The 19,292-nt window shown below is 34.2% G+C and overlaps 1 protein-coding gene across 6 annotated transcripts in view; it reads right to left on the bottom strand.

Annotated features, from left to right (window-relative positions):
- The window catches only part of THRAP3 (thyroid hormone receptor associated protein 3), an 87,396-nt gene that overhangs the window by 44,379 nt on the left and 23,725 nt on the right, over window positions 1-19,292 (bottom strand). The window contains exons 3-4 of one of the 6 annotated variants that reach the window (XM_074305141.1): window positions 8,323-8,429; window positions 5,920-6,028 (exon numbers count right to left, since the gene is read on the bottom strand). The exons of 3 other annotated variants lie outside the window; for them this stretch is intronic. The gene's annotated coding sequence lies outside the window, so the exon portion shown is untranslated. The remainder of the gene's footprint in view (window positions 1-5,919; window positions 6,029-8,322; window positions 8,430-19,292) is intronic. 2 more of the 6 variants (XM_074305143.1, XM_074305142.1) reach the window with 2 other exon arrangements.

Raw genomic sequence — 19,292 nt, 5'->3', positions numbered from 1 at the left:
ATATTAGAACTGGAGAGAATAAAAAAAACCCAGAATTTTAATGTTTTTAAGTTTTTTTTTTAATTTTATAATTATAAATTTTTTTGACAGTATATATCCATGAGTAATTTTTTTTATAACATTATCCCTTGTATTCATTTTTCCAAATTTTCCCCTCCCTCCCTCTACTCCCTCCCCTAGATGACAGGCAAGCCCATACATTTTACATGTGTTACGGTATAACCTAGATACAATATATGTGTGTAAATCCAATTTTCTTGTTGCACGTTAAGTATTAGATTCTGAAGGTATAAGTAACCTGGGTAGATAGACAGTAGTGCTAACAGTTTACATTCACTTCCCAGTGTTCCTTCTCTGGATGTAGTTGTTTCTGTCCATCATTGATCAACTGGAAGTGGAGTTGGATCTTCTTTATGTTGAAGGTATCCACTTCCATCAGAATACATCTTCATACAGTGTTGTTGTTGAAGTGTACAGCGATCTTCTGGTTCTGTTCATTTTACTCAGCATCAGTTCATGTAAGTCTCTCCAAACCTCAGAAATTGAATGTTGTGTAATGAGTAAGTTTGGTCCCACAGATGGATGAGATGAGCAACCATGCCTCCTCCCCTTTCTTCCTTCCCAGAGGTGGATAGAGGATTTGGGATGTGAAATATTGTCACTTTGCTGAGGTGCTAGATGATTTTGCTAAACTGCATTTTTTTCCTACTTTGTTTTGTTCTTTGTTATAATCAATAGTTCACCCCATAGGGATGGGAGAACAATAAATTGGAAAAGGAAAACAATATAAAAAGAAGGATATATAGAAGGGAACACAGATAATGAAAACAGCTAAGTTACTAGAAATTGGTAATGGACCTATGATTTCACTGGCATAAGGAACTCCCAAGTCAGGAAACTTCCTCTACTAATACAGATGAACACCTTCAAAACTTATAAACTTAGAAGTTGCCAAGAACACTGAGGGGATATCCAGCATCACACAGAAAGGATATATTGAAAGCTGACTTCAATTCAGATCTTCCTATTTCAAAGTCAGCTCCCTAGTATATGAGCAAAACTACAAAACACTTTCCATACAAATAAAATCAGATCTAAACAACTGGAAAAAATCAAATGCTCTTGGATAGGTCAGGTGAATATAATAAAGATGACAATACTACCTAAACTAATTTATTTATTTAGTGTTATACCAATTAAACTCCCAAGAAACTATTTTACTGACCTAGAAAAAATAACAAAATTCATCTGGAAGAACAAAAGGTCATGAATTTCAAGGGAATTGGAAAAAAAAAAAAAAAAAAAAATCAAACGAAAAAGGCCTAGTTGTACCAGATCTAAAACTGTATTATAAAGCAGCAGTCATCAAAACCAATTGATACTGGCTAAGAAGTAGACTAGTTGATTAGTGGTACAGGTTAAGTTCATAGGACAAAACAGTCAATAACTATAGCAATCTAGTGTTTGACAAACCCAAAGACCTCAGCTTTTGGAATAAGAATGCACTATTTGACAAAAACTGCTGGGAAAACTGGAAATTAATATGGCAGAAATTAGGCACTGACCCACACCTAACACCTTATACCAAGATTAGGTCAAAATGGGTTTATGATCCAGGCATAAAGAACCAGATTATAAATAAATTAGAAGAACATAGGATAGTTTACCTGTAAGATCTGAGGAGGAGGAAGGGATTGAGACCAAAGAAGAACTAGAGACTATTAATATAGTCAAAATTATCTATTTTGTGATCAGTAAGTTAAAAAACTTTTTTGTACAAACAAAACTAATGCAGACAAGATTAGAAGGGAAGCAATAAACTGGAAAAACATTTTTACATTCAAAGATTCTGATAAGGTCTCATTTCTAAAATATATAGAATTTACTCAAATTTATAAGAAATCAAGCCATTCTTCAATTGATAAATTGTCAAAGATAGGAACAATTTTCAGACAAAGAAATTGAAACTATTTCTAGTCATATGAAAAGGTGCTCTAAATCACTACTGATCAGAGAAATACAAATTAAGATAACTCTGAGATACCACTACACACCTCTCAGATTGGTTAAGATAACAGGAAAAAGTAACAACTGTTGGAGGGGATGGGGGAAAACTGGGACACTGATACATTGTTGGTGGAGTTGTGAATGAATCCAACCATCCTGGAGAACAATTTGGAACTATGCTCAAAAAGTTATCAAACTGTGCATACCCTTTGAGCCAGAAGTGTTACTACTGGGCCTATATCCCAAAGAAATCTTAAAGGAGGGAAAAGGACCCACATGTGCAAAAATGTTTGTGGCAGCTCTTTTTGTAGTGACAAGAAACTAGAAACTGAGTGGATGCCCATCAACTGGAGAATGGCTGAATAAATTATGGCACATGAATGTTATGGAATATTATTGTTCTGTAAGAAATGATCAGCAGGATGAGACTTACATGAATTGATGCTGAGTGAAATGAGCAGAACCAGGTGATCATTATACCTGTCAACAAGAAGACTATATGATGATCAGTTCTGATGGGCATGGCTCTCTTTAACAGTGAGTTGATTCAAACCAGTTCCAGTTGTCCAGTAATGAAGAGAACCAGCTACACACAGAGAGAAGACTATGGGAACTAAGTGTGGATCATAACTTAGCATTTTCACTCTATTATTGTTTGCTTGCATTTTTCGTTTCCTTCTCAGGTTTTTTTTTTTTCCCTTTCTAGATCAGCTTTTTCCGGTACAGCATGAAAAATGTATAAATATGTATATATATATTGGATTTAATATATAATTTAACATATTTAACATGTATTGGACTACCTGCCATCTAGGGAAGGAAGGGAAAATTTGGAACATAAGGTTTTGCAAGGATCAATGTTAAAAAAAAAAAAAAATTACCCATGCATATGCTTTGTAAAGATATAATAATAAAAATAAATAAAAAACAAAGTCAGTTCTCTATCAGCTATAAGGTCCCTCATTCATAGTATTACCATGCTCATTTTAATTTATGCTTCAAAAAAGTCTATAGAAATTCACAGCATCTTATACTAAAAAATTTTTGGCTGTTATTCTATAATGGAACATTTATAGTTGATGTTTATTAACTTCAGAACAAAAAAGTAAACAAAAAACAAAAAACCCCAAACTCTTCAATAGTTTCATATTTCCTCCCAACTCTAAAATTACCTGCACAACTTTATGCTTTTGCAAAGCCAATACCTTTTGCCTAAAATGCCTGTTCTTTCTCTACCCCCCTGAATTCCTACCCATGCTTTATAGCAGTGAGGCCTCAGGTGGAATTGGCCCAAGGAAAGAATACCTAATCAGAGGATAAGTAGGCTGGTACATTCCCAACTCCCCAAACCAATTGTAAACTCCTGTTTTAACAGAACCCACTCTCTTCCAATACTGTTTCCCCATACCTCCTCTGACTGCTGCCCTTCCCTGTAGCTGTGTGTACCAGGTGCAAAAATTAGGGAACTGCCATTCCATGTGGGGGTGTGAAGCAGCACACAAACTTTTTGGGGAAGGGGAGAACCTCTTAGAAAATGTTTATCACACAGGATGAGCAGGAGTAGATGAGTCTCAACTACCTCTTCTGAATTTCCTTATTTTCATCCTTGTCATAGTCATTGTTTTGGTCTCTAAAGTCCTCAACCTCTCAGTTATCCATGACTCCTCATTTAACTGACTTCCGCTCTCCTAAGTTGTTAAGTTACACCAAAGGTGGCTATTCCCCAGTACTTTTGTCCTGGGCCTTCTTTTCTTCTCTCTTTTTTCTATTCACTTGCTAGATTATCTAAATTCCAAAATATTTAATTATCACCTTTATGCAAAACAACATATAACAGAAAGCTGGCCCTGAAAGCCAAGAAAATCTCGGCTCCAGTTCCACTTATAATCATATTGGCTATATGACCCTAGGTAAGAAGCAAAAGGTCATAGTGCTCCAAGTCAGTAGTGTTAACTCAAATAGAAAAAATCTCTGTGGGCCACATCGCCCACATCTTAACTTGGAAAATCAAATTACCATTACCTATATTGTATTTTTATTTTATTTTGTTAAACTATTTCCCAATCACATTTTAATGTAGTAAATGCATTAAGGAAGCCTGGACAATGAGTTAGACCCTTCTACTCTGGGTAATAATTAGAATTATAAATTGTACAAAAATGCTAACAGTGAGTTACTGAATTAATAAATGAAGAACCATGTATTAAATGCTAATTATGTGGAAGGCATTTGCTAATGGCTGAGATTACAAACAAAGAAATCATGTTAGTCTCTGTTCTCAAGGAGTTCGCACTCTAACTGGGAAAGACAAGCAAAGTTTAGTTACCAGGAAGATATAAAATTCTGAAAGTCCTAAGTAGTTTAACTGGCAAGGCCCAGGGATCTTTGGTAAATCAGATGACAATGTCAGGGCATCTCTAAAGGATGGAAACAGGGTGCATATTAAGGTCTAGAGGAATTTAGAATGCAATGACTGGGCAGATTTTAAGGCCTGGAAATCCTTCATCTCATTGGCAAGAACATTGTTGGTAAATCTTGTTTTATCTAAGCCATATAAGCAGTCAATCAGCTCAGATAGGCTCTGGGCTTGATGGTCAGAGAGGGTGAAGGAAAGGTGGGAGGAGAGGATGCCTGCTATTAACAAAATCACAAGTCCAGTTCCTATCCCTAAGTATGTAACTCTCAGACCTATTCTCATACCTAGGCAGCTAACTAGGTTCAGTGTAAAGCATTAGGCCTGGAATCGGTAAGAACTAAATACAAATCCAGCCTTAATTACAAAGCTGGAAGATCCTGATCAAGTTACTTAATCTCTGCCTGCCTCAGTTTTCTGAACTATAAAGTGGGAAATAATGATGGAATCCACATCACAGGACTGTGATAAAATAAAATAATATATGTAAAGGGACTTAGTATAGCACAATGTGTGAAATGTAATAGGAGCTATATAAATGTTCATTTCCTTCCCTTACTGACCCTTCCCTATATTACTCTACGATATTCTAGTCCCATGTTCCCATTTTTTAGCCAAGCCTAGCCTTTAACCAAAAAGCTACCTCATATAATTTGGTCACTTTACCTACCACACTTGTTGCCAGAAGACTTTTTACAAAGGTTTGTCAACAATGATGCCACAAGATATTCTTCAAAAACAATTTCTAAAAAATTTTTCTTAACAGCAGTATCATAGGAACTATTGTTAACGTTTTCTGAGGAAAAATCATCAAGAAGCATTACAGAAAGAAATTAAAGGAATTTTTCTGTTTCTTTCTAAGTCTGTCTAAAATACTCAGTCCATAATGCAAAACCAATTTCTTAGAAAAAACAAAATCCTGAAAAAAGGGGAAAAAAATCCTAAACTCCCCTACAAAGAGAAAGCAGGAATAATAATTTCCTGTTATATAATATAATATAATTATAATATATAATAATAATCAGTTAATATCTGATATAAGAAAGATGTCTTGGAAAACTCAAATTTTATAACATATTTAGAGGATAATCTGTGGGATTCAAAGTTCTTTAAGATCTGGTTTTGCAGGTAAAATAGATATTTAAGATAAATAAATATGCCTTCAAATAACCAGCTGATCCATATCTTAAAAAAGAGGTGATGAATTCAGAGAGCAGATTGAGACATAAATTTTTTTTTGACATAGCCAACATAAGAATGTTTTGCTTGACTATTTTTCTATAAAGGTTAGTTTTTCTTTCTTTCTCAATCAGGAGCAAAGGCAATGGGGAAAGGAGGTATATTTTTCATTGTTTGAAAAGAAATTTAATTTTTTAAAGATGTAAAAAGAATAACAGGAGGTAATACAAGCATTTTCAAGAATAGTCAAGAATATTATTACAATTAGATGTCTACTCCCAAATAAGAATGTCACTTCCTCCTCTGACCCATCAATTTACCTTATTTGAATAATGACAATTCTCATCCCTCCCAAAAATTCACCTTCTCAAACAAGGGCACTGACAGAGTCTTAAATTTCTTCAGTTACAAAATCAGGAAGCAATTATTCTGAAATAAAAGAAAATTATACTGAGAAATCAGGCCAAATACCCTGCAGAAAGGTTAAATTATTATTATTTAATATTTAAAGCCTATAAGCATGATAAAACACGAGACTTTATTGAACAAGAATTTTATGAACACAACCCGAAACACTTTTCATATAGAGACTTAAAATAACCAAAGAGATACTATCCATGGCTGAGTCATATTAATAAAACAATATTATTTAAGTTAATTTACAGCTTCAAGGCCACTCTAAGCAAAACAGTAAAGTAGAAAAAAGGTAACCAAATTAATCTGAAGGAATAGTTTTAAAGCAAAGAATTTAAAAGATGTGAAGGGCATGGTAACCATATCTGATAGAAAACTAATCATTAATACTATTTGATACTGATTAGAAAACAGAAAAGTTGATCAATAGCACAATATTTGATAAGACTAAGGACTCCAACTACTAAAATAAGGACTCAGGATTTTACAAAAACTGGTAAAGAACAAGGTATAGATCAATATCTCACATCATATACCATAGTTTAAAAAGGCATATATGATTTAGACATAAAAGGGTAACATTAAATTACAGTACAGAATCTTTCACAACTATGGATGGATAGAGTTATTAAACAAGTGAGAGAATGAGAGAAAAAATGTCTAATTTTGATTATATGACATTGAAAAGCTTCTGCAAAAACAAAATCAATGTAGTTAGAATTAAAAGAGAAATAGTAAACAGGTGAAAAACTTTTTTTTTTTTTTTTTGGCAGTAAGTTTCTCTGATATAGGTATGATATCTCCAAGATTATAAAGAGTCAACTTACTATTTCTTCTTTTCAGCTTATGGTTCTAAAATGAAATCTCAAGAAAGTTAAAGGTGTTCTGACCAATAACTCATAAAAATTGAATTTACTTGCTATGTCAAACTTCCCTTTTCTTTTTAACTAGAGATCATCTTAAAAATTGTAAATAAATTCAAATTAATGGTGGAATTCTATACTGGAAAATTGATTATATGTATATATGTATACACACACAATCAAATTCATAAAAAAAATTTGAGTCAAATATATAAGGAGAGCTCTTTTATAAAAGATTTAAAAAGCTCAAAGTGACAAATAAGATAACTCTCAAGGGAAAAAAAGCCAAGGTATCAACAATTATATTTTAAAATGTTCCAAGTCAATTGAGGTTTCATTTCATACCAATCTGGATGATCTGCCAAAAAAAAAAAAAAAAAAAAAAAAAAAAAGAGTGGTTAGAAAGAATTTAGGAAGATAGGTATATTAATACTGGTAGAATTGAGTAGTGATCCAGTCACTCTAGAAAGCAATTTGGAATTATATTTTAAAAGGTTATGCTTTAAACTGGGTACAGTCTTTGACCCAATGAAACTAATACTAGTTGATACCCTCAAAAAAAAAAAAAAAAAAAAAAAATACACAACTATTAAAAAAATTTACAATAGCATGTTTTGTTATAACAAAGGTCTGGCATCAAATAAGCTTCCCATTAATTGCAGAATAGCTTAACAAATTATAATGCAAGCATATGCCTTTTTGTTACAAAGGTTTTCTTTTCTAGTAGAAGGGACAGGAAGGAATATGTGAATTTTCTTAATTTTTTTTTAACTTAATTTTAAAAAACTTTGGTATATCAATTACCAAATAATAATGAATTATTATTACATTTAATAAGCCCTGAAAGGATTTGTATGAACTGATACAAATCAGGAAAACAATTTATATATTAGCTACTTTATAAAGGAAAATATGATAAATGAAATGACTCTAAAAGACTGATAACCATGTGCACTTATCTCCCAGGAGAAGTAATAGTCTAAATTTGTAGAAAGAGAAACCATTTCTAAGACAAAATATGTATTTTTTTAAAGTGACTATGCTTATTTGAGGTAGGTAGGTGGTACAATGAATGATGTTAGGCCAAGGCCTTTGAAAGAATTTAAATCCAGCCTCAGATATTTACTAATTATATGACTCCCCACATAGGTCATTTAACTTCTGTTTGCCTTAGCAAGTGTGGATAATAAAAGCATCTACCTCCCAGGGTGATTTTGAGGATCAATGATATAACTGTAGAGTACTTAAATGTAGTTCCTGGAATGTACATACAAACATTTACTTATTAATTTTACTTAATTAAATTAATTAATATTTTACTTATTTATTTATTATTACTATTAATAAGGAAGATTTTTTTAGTGGGAGGGAGGCAGGTAGATAGTGACAATGATCATTTAAAAAGTCAACAATCACTTATTAATTATTATCAAGAATTTAACTTACATGGTTGTTCAATGAGAAAACCTGAGGTTCAAATCAAGTCTCCGACATTTACAAGCTGTGTGGCTCTAGGAAAGTGATTTAACTTCTCTCTGCCCCAGTTTCCTCATCTGTAAAATTGGGATAATAAACACCACCTACCTCTCAGACTTATTGTGGAGATAAAATGAGATAATATTTATATAGTCCTTTGAAAAGTTTAAAGGGATATATAAATGCAAGCTATTACTAGCTATTACTGAAAATACCAAACAAAGGCAAAAACTCCCTTCCTTGAAAGAATATGCAATCTAATGAGGGTATGGGGTAAATGGGAATCATGCAAACAACTGTGAACAAAAAAAGATATATATCAAATTAGAGAAAGCAGTAAATAAGGGACTAGTCCAAAGAAAAAAAGCATCAATGAGTAACTTAAAAATAAATAGAAAAGACCAGAATTTCAGATGGGACCTTAAGACATGTTAAATATGAAAATTCAAGTTGCCTACTTCCTTGTTGAAATTTTTTAAGGTTATATAGAGTGAAGATTCAGTTTCATACATGGCTGCCCTTTTCTATTCTTTTTATAGATAAATGTAACAAATTTGTAATAAAAATAAAGAAATTGGGGAGCAGCAGAGCCAAGATGGTAAAGTGGGAAGCGTGTCACTGAGCTTCCCTTCACTAATTTTTTAAATAGACTTAGAAAATGTACCAGACTGAATTCTGATGACGAAATCCAGAAAAAGTTACACTGAGTCATTTGTCCAACCCAGTTAGACAGACAAGCAGAAAGCATAGGAGTACACAGAAAACAGAGCATTCCGATGTCCAAGAAAAAAACCAAACCAAGAGAAGATCCCAGATTCATACTGAAGTACCCCAAAATCATACCAGGGTTCCACAAGAGTAAGGTGTCAAATGGCAACTTTGTTGCCCCCTACTCTAAGTTCTGAATCACAGATCCAGGGTGGACTGGAAAGAGAACATGCACCTGGGTGGTGCAATCACCCAGGTTTTAGACAATGAACCTCAAAAAGAAGTTCTGAAACGAACAGCAGAAGTGGGGTTCAGAAACCAAAGATAGAGCAGGAATCTTCACTGCAACACCTAGCCTGATTTACAAAGAATATCTAAGGCAAAAATCACAGACCAAAAAGGAGTATACAATTTTGTCAGTCTGAACCAGCAGAGCTTTCCAGCTGGCGGATAGGGTTAATGTATCAAGCCAAAGCACTCAACATGGGTAGGTGCTTAGCCTATTCCTGAGATCCCTGAGAAAGTATTTAATTATTTATATTTAATGCCTGAGAAAGTAATAGGATCAATCCACACCTTCTCTCCCGAAGTGTGCAGAGCCAAGTTCTAACACCAAGCCCAAAGACAGGAAGCAGGCTGGAAGAAAGGACAAACAAACAAAAATCCCACCATAAAGAGCTAGTATGGTGATAGAGGTCAAGACACAAACTCAGAAAACAATGGCAAAACATTTACAAGCACAGCTTGGACACAAACTCAACTAAAATTCCTGGAAGAGAGTTTTTAAAAAATCATTAGACTAGCTGAAATTCCCAACCAAAAAGAGAGGCTAGACATTCTATTTCAAGAACACTTCTAAAAAATTGACCAAAGCTTAGAACCAGAGGGCAAAGTAGAAACAGAATTTACTAGTCATCTTCTAAAAGAAACCCTAAAATGAAAACTCTTAGGATATCATAGACAAAATCCAAAGACTACAGATCAAAGAAAAAATATCGCAAGTAGTCACAAAGAAAGAATTCAAGTTCCCAAGGAGCCAATCAGGATCATACTCCATTTAGCAGCCACCATGATAAAGAAGGAAAGAACTTGAAATATGATATTCCAAAAGGCAAAGAAATGGGCTTACAGCCAAGCACAACTCATCTAGCAAAATCGAGTATAATGCTACAGGAGAAAGGGGGGAATGAACCTTAAATGAAATAGAGGACTTCTAAGAAGCATTCTTGATGTAAGGAGCAGAGCTGCAGAGAAAATTTTAAGTTCAAATACAGGAGATAAGAATAATATCAAAAAGTAAGCATGAATGAATATGGCTAAGGATAAGATGCTTATATTCATAAATAAAAGATAATAAATGTATCTCCTCTGAACCTTATCATCATGAAGAGTCACTGACATTTCAGTAGGCAAGGACTGGGAGTGATGGTCTTATGTCTTAGCTTTGAGAGAGAGAGAAATATAAGGGATAGAGAGGGAAAGGAAAGTTGGGAGTGCACAGACATCTATACAAAAAAGGAAGGAATGGGGGAACTGATATTTCAATGTTATTCTCTTTTTTCCCTCCTATTCTTTCACTTTAAAAAAATGTTTTTAATAATAGCCTTTTATTTTCAAAATACATGCAAAGATAGTTTTCAACATTCACCCTTGCAAAAAAACTTTGTGTTCCAAATTTTTCGCCCTCCCTTCTCTCCCTTAGACTGGAGACAATCCAATATAGGTTAAACTTGTGCAATTCTTCTAAACATATTTCTACATTTATCATGCTATACAAGAAAAATCAGGTCAAAGGGGGGGGGGAACAAGCAAGCAAACAACAAAAAAGGTAAAAATACTATATTGTGATCCACATTGAATATCATTCTCAACTATCAAAGAATACAAACACAAATGGCTAGGTACAGAGATATATTTCACTAAAAAGGAAATGGAAGAGAAAGGAGAAAAGGAAAAAGAATTAAAGGGAAGAAGAGACCAGTCCTAAGCAAAACAAACTCTAAGGATGTACAGAAATATTTATAGCTCTTGCTGAAATGGCAAAGAATTGAGAAAGTGTTCATAAAATGAAGAATGGATGAACAAGTTATGATATGTAAATGAAATGGAATATTATTGTGATGTAAAAAATTATGAAGATTTCAGAGAAACTTGGGAAGACTTGTAAGAACTGATGCAGAATGAAGTGAACAGAATTTATATAATGACAACCATATAGTAGAGGCAAACGATTCTTATCACTGTAATGACCAAGCACATTTCTTTTCTTTTTTAACTGAGGCAACTGGAGTTGACTTGACCAGAGTCACACAGCTAAGAAGTATTAAATGTCTGAGACCACATTTGAACTCAGGTCCTCTTGACTTCAGGGCTGTGCTCTATCTACTGTGCCCACCTAGCTGCCCCAATAAGCACATTTCTAAAGGAAAAATAATACTTATCTCTTGCCTGAGACATGAAGAGCTCCAAGTGTAAAAGGAGATAATTTTGGATGGGGCACCAAAGTGGAAATTTGTTTTAACTACACATGTTTGTAATGAGTTTTATTTTTTGTTAGTTTCCAATTCAGGAAATAATGGTGAAAGGTGGATTTTTGTTCATTAAAAATATATATATATAGTTTTAAAAATATATATTGGCCAAAATAGAAAAAAATTTTCCCAAAAAATAATTTGGTCAAGACCAGCTAAGATGGCTGAGTAGGGAGAAGCCGTACAAGCCAGCTTTCCCTTAAAAAATATTCCAAAATAGATCTAGAAAATGAATCAAGCCAAATCCTAATCAAGAAATTCAAGAAAAAAAAAAATCACAAGTCATTTTTTTCCAGCCCAGATAAGGGAAGAAAGAAAGAGAAATCCTATCAGGCCCAGGGAACAAACTGTCTTAACTAGAAGCAAGAGACATTCAGCTCGAGGGTAAGCTCTTGAATTCAACAGAGGGACTTTGCTTCAAGGAATATTAAAAAGTATTAACGGTTGTTCAGAACCTAGAGCTAGACCCCAGATCCAGTGCATATTGAAAACAGGATCTGTGCCTAGAGGTAATCATGATTACTAGCAGCCTTATGTCTTTGATCTTATCTGAAACCTTAGCAAAACAGTGTCTCAGATCCAGTCTCTAACTCGGTCTGAAACCTACAGAAGAATAACCAGTGTAGGAAACTCAGATAAAAGGGAGTCTACAGCCTTCAGAGCTTTCTAGTTGGCTGGCTGTGGCAGCAAGAATCTTCTAGAGCTCCAACTAGAGTTAAGTCCACAGTTGTGTTTCTCAGATCTTCACCTCCATCAGGACCCTAAAGACTTCAGACAAAGAAGGCAGCAATTAGTCTTCATCCTTTATCTCACCCTTTATCAGATCACTTAGAGAACATTAAAAGCCTGTAGCTTCCTATCCTGAGTTGTTTCTAAGATCCTAGAATAACAAATACTGGAGAGAGAAAAGCCAAAGAAATCAGAAGACAAACAAACCAAAACAAACAAACAAAAAACAAACAAACTAAGCACTGCCTAAATATTCCCAATCCAAATTTGAGAAGGGTGGAAAAATTAAACAAAAAAGGGAATCCTATCATAAAGAACTACAATAATGACAATGATGCTCATAGACCCAGAGGAAATTAGACTCTAAAAAGATCTACAAGCAAAGAATCAAAAAAAAAAAAAAAAAAAAAAAAAAAAAAAAAAAAACCAAAAACATGCTGGGAACAAATTCAATAGAAATTTCTAGAAGAAATAATATAAGAATTGAAACCCTGAGCAAACTTGTCACATTGTTTTATATTAGAAAAGGAAGGATAGGAAAAAGAAAAAGTATAAGAGAAACAGCAAGGAGGAAAACAGTTAATAATATAAATGTAAAATGGCATGATTGCTGGTGTTATCATCAGTTGTTTCAGTTGAGTCCAAATTTATGTGACCCCATTTGGAGTTTTCTTGGAGCAATTTTCCATTTCCTTCTCCAGATCATTTTACAGATGAGGAAACTGAGGCGAATTGGGTCAAGTGACTTGCTCAGGGTCACACAGCTAGTGAGTGTCTGAGGCCACATATGAACTCAGGTCTTCCTGATTACAAGCATAGTACTTAGAGTACTCTAAGTACTATATCACCTATTTACCCCAAAATAGCAGAATTCAACAATATACTACTTATGAGTTCAAAATTCAGAGACCTAAGCTACATTGAGAAGAATAAAGAAATAAATCAAAATCTGTTGTGGTTTAGCTAATGTTAAAAACAGTGAAAGCAGCAATCACGATCTAAATATTTAAGTACTGAATGACAATGCATCTAAATACTTTATAGGAAAAGTTAAATTTTTAGTTACAGGTATAAATAGTAAAATTATAGTAGTGGGTTATTTCAGTATACCTCCTTTCAAAACTAAATAACTGTAGCAACTAAAAAACCCAACCCATAAGGAATTAATATTTTTCCTATTATTTAGATCTGTCTTTTGTTCAATTAGTTCAGATGTGTCTGAGTCTTCATGACCCCCATTGTAGGATTTTCTTGGCAAAGATAATGGATTATTTGCCATTTCCTCTTATGGTTCTTTTTACAGATGAGGAAACAAAGGCAAACAAGGTTAAGTGTCTTGCGTAGGATCACACACAGCCAGTAAATGTGTGAGGCCAGATTTGAACTCAGGAAGATGAGTTTTCCTGACTCCAGGTCTGACAGTAGCCACGGAACCATTCTGCTGCCCAGATCTGTCTTTATTTAAGAACATTTTGTCATTGTGTTCTTATAGTTATTGAATCTTGGCAGTAGACTCTTAGTTATTTTATACATTCTTTAGTTATTTTAAATTGAACTTTTCTGTCTTCCTGCTAGACCTTGGTGTTATTATATAGAAATGCTGATAATTTATAGGAATTTATTTTATATACTAGAACTTTGTTAAAGGTATTGTTTCAATTAACTCACCACCACCCCCCCCTCCTTGCTGGGGTTAAGTGACTTGCCCAGGGTTACACAGCTAGGAAGTGTTAAGTGTCTGAGGTCGGATTTGAACTCTGGTCCTCCTGAATTCAAGGCTGTACTCTATCCACTGAGCCACCTAACTACCCCCTTCAATTAACTTTTTAACCAACTTTCTAGGATTCTCTAAACTAATATATCAGTAAAAAGACTTTTATTTTTTCCTGTTTGTTCTCTCAATTTCTTTTTCTTGTCATATTCCTATAGCTAACATTTGTAGCACTGTATCAAACAGTAATGGTATAATAAACATCTCTGCTATATTCCTCAGATCTAGCAATACTACTACATCCCAAAACACCAGTATTGAGGTATTCCCCCAATATCACTATACCAGTCTATACCATAGAAAGGGCAAAGAAAGAAGAAGAGGACCTATCTGTGCAAAAATATGGGAGATTTTTTTGTGGCAACAAAGAAGTGGAAGCTAAGGGTTATCTCCATCACTTGGGGAACACAACAGAGAATATGAACATAATGGAATATTATAGAGCTATAAGAAAAGAAGAGAATAGTTTCAAAGAAACCTGGAAAGACTTGTATTAACTAGTACAGAATGAAGTAAGCAGAAACAGGAGAAGAATTTATACAATAACAATAATGTAAAGACAATCTTAAAAGACTTAGGAACTGTAATCAAATGACCAACTACAATGAAATGTTACCCACCTTCTGATAGAAAAGGGATAGACTCTAGATACAGACTAAGACAAATATTTTTAATACACAACTAAAAGGGGGTAGCTAAGTAGCTCAGTAGATAGAGCACTAGCCCTGAATTCAGGTGGACCTGAGTTCAAATCTGGTCTCAGACACTTACTGCTTTCTAGCTATGTGACCCTGAGCAAGTCACTTAACTCCAATTGCCTCAGCAAAAAATAAAAAAATACACAACTAAAAAATGAATTTGCTTGGACTATGAATAGTTGTTAAATGGATTGTTTTTTTCTTTTTTGATACAAGTTAAGAAGTTGGAGGAAAAGAAAATACTTTTTTAATTGAAATTTTTAAGTATAAATTAAGGTGATATTAAAAACAAGACAGCAATAATTTTAAATTTTTTGAATTATTTAAAAAATAATTTTACTGCACAGTATACTTACAATCTAATTGCAGGGGAAGGACAAATAAACAAATGATTACAATAGAGAGAAGGGGACAAGTACAAAGGAGAAGTCTGGGTAACATCCAGTGATAAATTTGAGGAATGAGAATTTTTTTGAGAAAAATTTGCAGGAGGAAGCTGTCCAGAAGCAAGTTTGGCTTAAAAGGAAAAAAAAAAGGGAAATAAATGAAAGAGTTTGGGAGGAGTCTTCTAAGCATGTAGATGTAGGCAAAAAGAAAATGAGACAGAAGAGAGCATAATCATAAGAGAAAAACACTTTCATTGGAACAGGACCCAAAGTAATTAAAAATAAAGCCTAACAAGGTAGGCTGGATTCAAATTATGGATGGCCTTGGATGGCAGGATCAAGAGTTCATATTTTAACAATTTTTGGTGGCTAATGTATCTAAATATAATAAACATTTATAAAGTATTAAAATTAAAATAACCAACAAGGCCTTCAAAGTGTATTAGTTGCAAAAGACATACAACATATTTTAACTTAACAATAACAACATGCTAGAACAAAAAGTTCTTTCAAAACACTGGAAGAATTATTTACTGAAGTGAGAATGCCATAAGTGATGAAAAGATCATCTTTTCTACTTATCAGTGATACCACTTTATATTTTTACCAACCTTCGGTGGTCAAAATACTTTAGTGGTTAGGAATTAACTACTCAGGGAACCAGCACTGAAAAGTTCACTATAGACAGGGATAATTTTAAGGTTCCTGAGAAAATGGATACTGAACAGTTTCTCCAGTCAAGGATATGAGTAATGGGAGAGGGAAGGGAAAAGAGAAAACAGAAGTGAATGATATCAATCACTTAATAAGCATTAATTAAGGAGAAGTACATGTCCAGCACTAGGCTAATCCCATGATGCTCTAAATCCTTCCAACTACACCAATTATGTTAAAATCAAGATAAAACGAACATTATGGACAAATATGAAAGGAAAATCAAAGGACAAGATCAGTTAGTCCAAGAGTTTAATAAATTCCTACCACCTGTTATTTTTCTTCTATCTCCAAACTAACTTCAATCACTGGCCATATAATATCAAACTGTTCCCAATCCCCACTTTTCTTTCTTATCCCCATCCTGAACCCATGTACAACCACCCCAACCATATTTTACAATGTACCCTGTGGAAATACAATAATGACAAAATTCATTCTAAACTTCTTCCTCTCATATTATTTGTTCTCACATTATCTGACTTTCCCCAAAAGACATTCTATATGTGACCATATTCACCAGGCACTATCTATTCCTTGACTCACTCAGCAGCCCCTTTACATATACTTCTTCATATACACACAATAATCCTACAGAGTCAAAATATCCCTTCCTCTCATTTCTAAACTTTTCCTCTGACATTATTATTCACTCCTTCCTCCTTTAATTTCAAACTTTGAGTCTTGGAGGTAGTTTAGCATTTTCCATTCTTCTTTCTCAAGCATTTCACACCTGGGTCTCCTAGACTTCCTCCCTTTCTGCTGCCATTAATGGTAGGTCAAGAAATTCTATTGGCCAGAGGATTTTCCTCACCATTTCCCATCCAGCTACTTTCCTAATCTTCATCATCTCCATTCTGCAAGATGAAAACATCTGTGAAACTCTCATCTCCACAGAACATTTCTACCCCAGATACAGGACAATCATTACCTATCAGTTTTCCATTTCCTTGATTGCTATTTCTCTACAGATCATAACCCCTTATCTATTCCAACTGTCCCAATATACTGAATCCTGTAAAGCAATCAATCAATTCAATAACACTTTCATCTACCTTTGGATCCTTCCCACCCAATACTCACCTCTTCCCAAACAGCCCTAGATTACTCTATCTGCTCTCATACAAACAAATCTTGTCTGAGTAGGTCCTCACTGTAACAATCCTTGTATGTCTCTGTTTCTTTACCTCACTCCCCACAGAAGCTATTACAAAGCTTCTCTTTTCCTTTAACCCTTCCATATCTCCTCTACCTTCAAGTTTCAACTAAGAATATCACAATTTCCTTTACTGAGGAAATTAAGGTCATTAGGACAGTATCTTCCTCTTCATCCCCAAACCTCTTGATATTACCTCCCACTCACTTTCAACTTTTCATTCTCTAATGAGGTAGTCCTTTTTGTGAAGACCAATAGGTTTGCAAGTGCTCTCACTCCATTTCTTTACTGAAAGAGAGGTATTAGACTAGCAATTTAAATTTAACTGGAAAGAAACTGCTTTTTTGGTAATTTGCTTTCATCTAATCCTTTTTATTTTGTAGCTTTTTAAAAATAATCTTTAAAATGAACCAAAGTGAAATAAAATTACAATCTCCCATGGCAAAACTTGATAGAATGTATTTATGGGCTTTATTCAAATTTATTCCTCACACTGACAGAATACAGAACAATTTTCAACCACGTGGATTGAAATGACTATACATTTCTAGGCTTAGAATAGGGCAGTGTCTCTTTGGATATAAACCAAATACTTAGCTTGCTTCTTAACTTATTGGTTTCTTTCATCTAAGATTATAGGAAGACAAAAACATTCTCTATCTTGGCAAAATAAATTTTAGAAAATTTTCTGAGGTATCACTTCATGGTGCCCTGAAGATCCCACTAGTAGCTTATTCAGTTAGTAATGGTCAAATTACTCAGAGATCCATAATATCCATTTACAATTAAAATGACTAGTTCTACTTTATGTAACTTTCCCTCAGAACCTTACTGGACAAAGAAGTCATGCAGTTGTTAGTATTGTGCAAAAAAAAAAAAAAAAAAAAAAAAAAAAAAGATAACTAGTATTTATATACACTTCAAAATTAAATGTTTTACAAATATTACATCATTTATTCTTACAACCACCCTGGGAGGTAGAGGCTATTATTATTCCATTTTATAAAGTAGGAAACTGAGATAGAAGTTAAGTGACTTGGTCAGGGTCACACACCTAGTAAATGTCTGAAAAAGGTTTGAACTCCCATCTTTCTTCCAGGTTCAGTGTCCTATCCACTAAATTGTAGAATAAAACAGACTTTTGATAGAATAACACCCTGCTGTGATCAAGTATCTGGAGTGTTGAAGTTGAAATGGAATTTGGTCCTGTTGACAGACCCAGGAAAGAATTTCTCAGCTCCACTTATAGACTTCGTCTCAACTAAAATTTTATTTCTACCAGAAATCTTTCCCAATGCCTCTTAATTCTAATGTCTTCTCTCTCTTATTCACTTTCTTCTTGTCACATATGATAAATAAGAATATTTCAATAGGTCCTACCATGTGGCAAGCACTTCTTATAAATACTATCCTCCAGAATAAGGAGACAATCCTGAAAGGTAAATGCTATTACTATCCTAACATAAAGATGAGGAACTTGAGGCAAACAGTTAAGTGACTTGCCAGGGTCACATATCCAGGAAATAGCTGGTGCTGGGATCTGTGCTCAGACCTTTCTACATAGTTCACCACCCAGCTGTGGTGTATCTTTTGCCTATAGCTTATTTCTAAGTATTTGTATGCTTGAGCTCTCCTCCATTAGATTGTGAGCTCCTGGATGGCAGGGACTGTCTTTTGCCTCTTTTCGTATCCCCAGCGATTGGCACAGGACCTGGCATCTAGTAGGTGCTTAATATAGGTTCACTTACTAGTGACATAACAAAGATGCAGAAGTAATAAAACAAAGTGTCCATGACAAAACTCCATTTGAAAGCTGAGTCAAGGTGGCAGATTATCAAGAAATATAGGCCAATATGTCACTTTCACAAAGACCCAGAAAGCACATCAGAACAATTATGGATTGGGAAATGGAGGGAAGAAGAGAGAAATCTATCATTTTTTAGTCCAGACTGGCTCAAAGAAACAGAGGGAGAGGCCAATAAACAGTGGGAACAGGATCTGGTCAGGAGCACTCAACACAGCATTTCAGTGCAGGAAGAGAATAAACTCTTCTAGAATTGAAGATCCTCTGTGCTACTTCTTTTACCAATGAAGGAACTGAAGCATGCTGCCAAAGATCACACTGCTAAGTGATGGACAAACTAATGCTTAAACTTAGGGCACCACATTCTAAACCTGCGTTTAAAACTATACCATGGTTGCTTCTTTAATGTATTATTTCTTGACTGAAAAGAATCAGACCTTACA

The sequence above is a fragment of the Sminthopsis crassicaudata genome, chromosome 3 (genome assembly GCF_048593235.1).
Source record: "Sminthopsis crassicaudata isolate SCR6 chromosome 3, ASM4859323v1, whole genome shotgun sequence".
In the NCBI taxonomy this organism is placed as follows: domain Eukaryota; kingdom Metazoa; phylum Chordata; class Mammalia; order Dasyuromorphia; family Dasyuridae; genus Sminthopsis; species Sminthopsis crassicaudata.
This window is presented reverse-complemented; position numbering and strand designations above follow the sequence as displayed.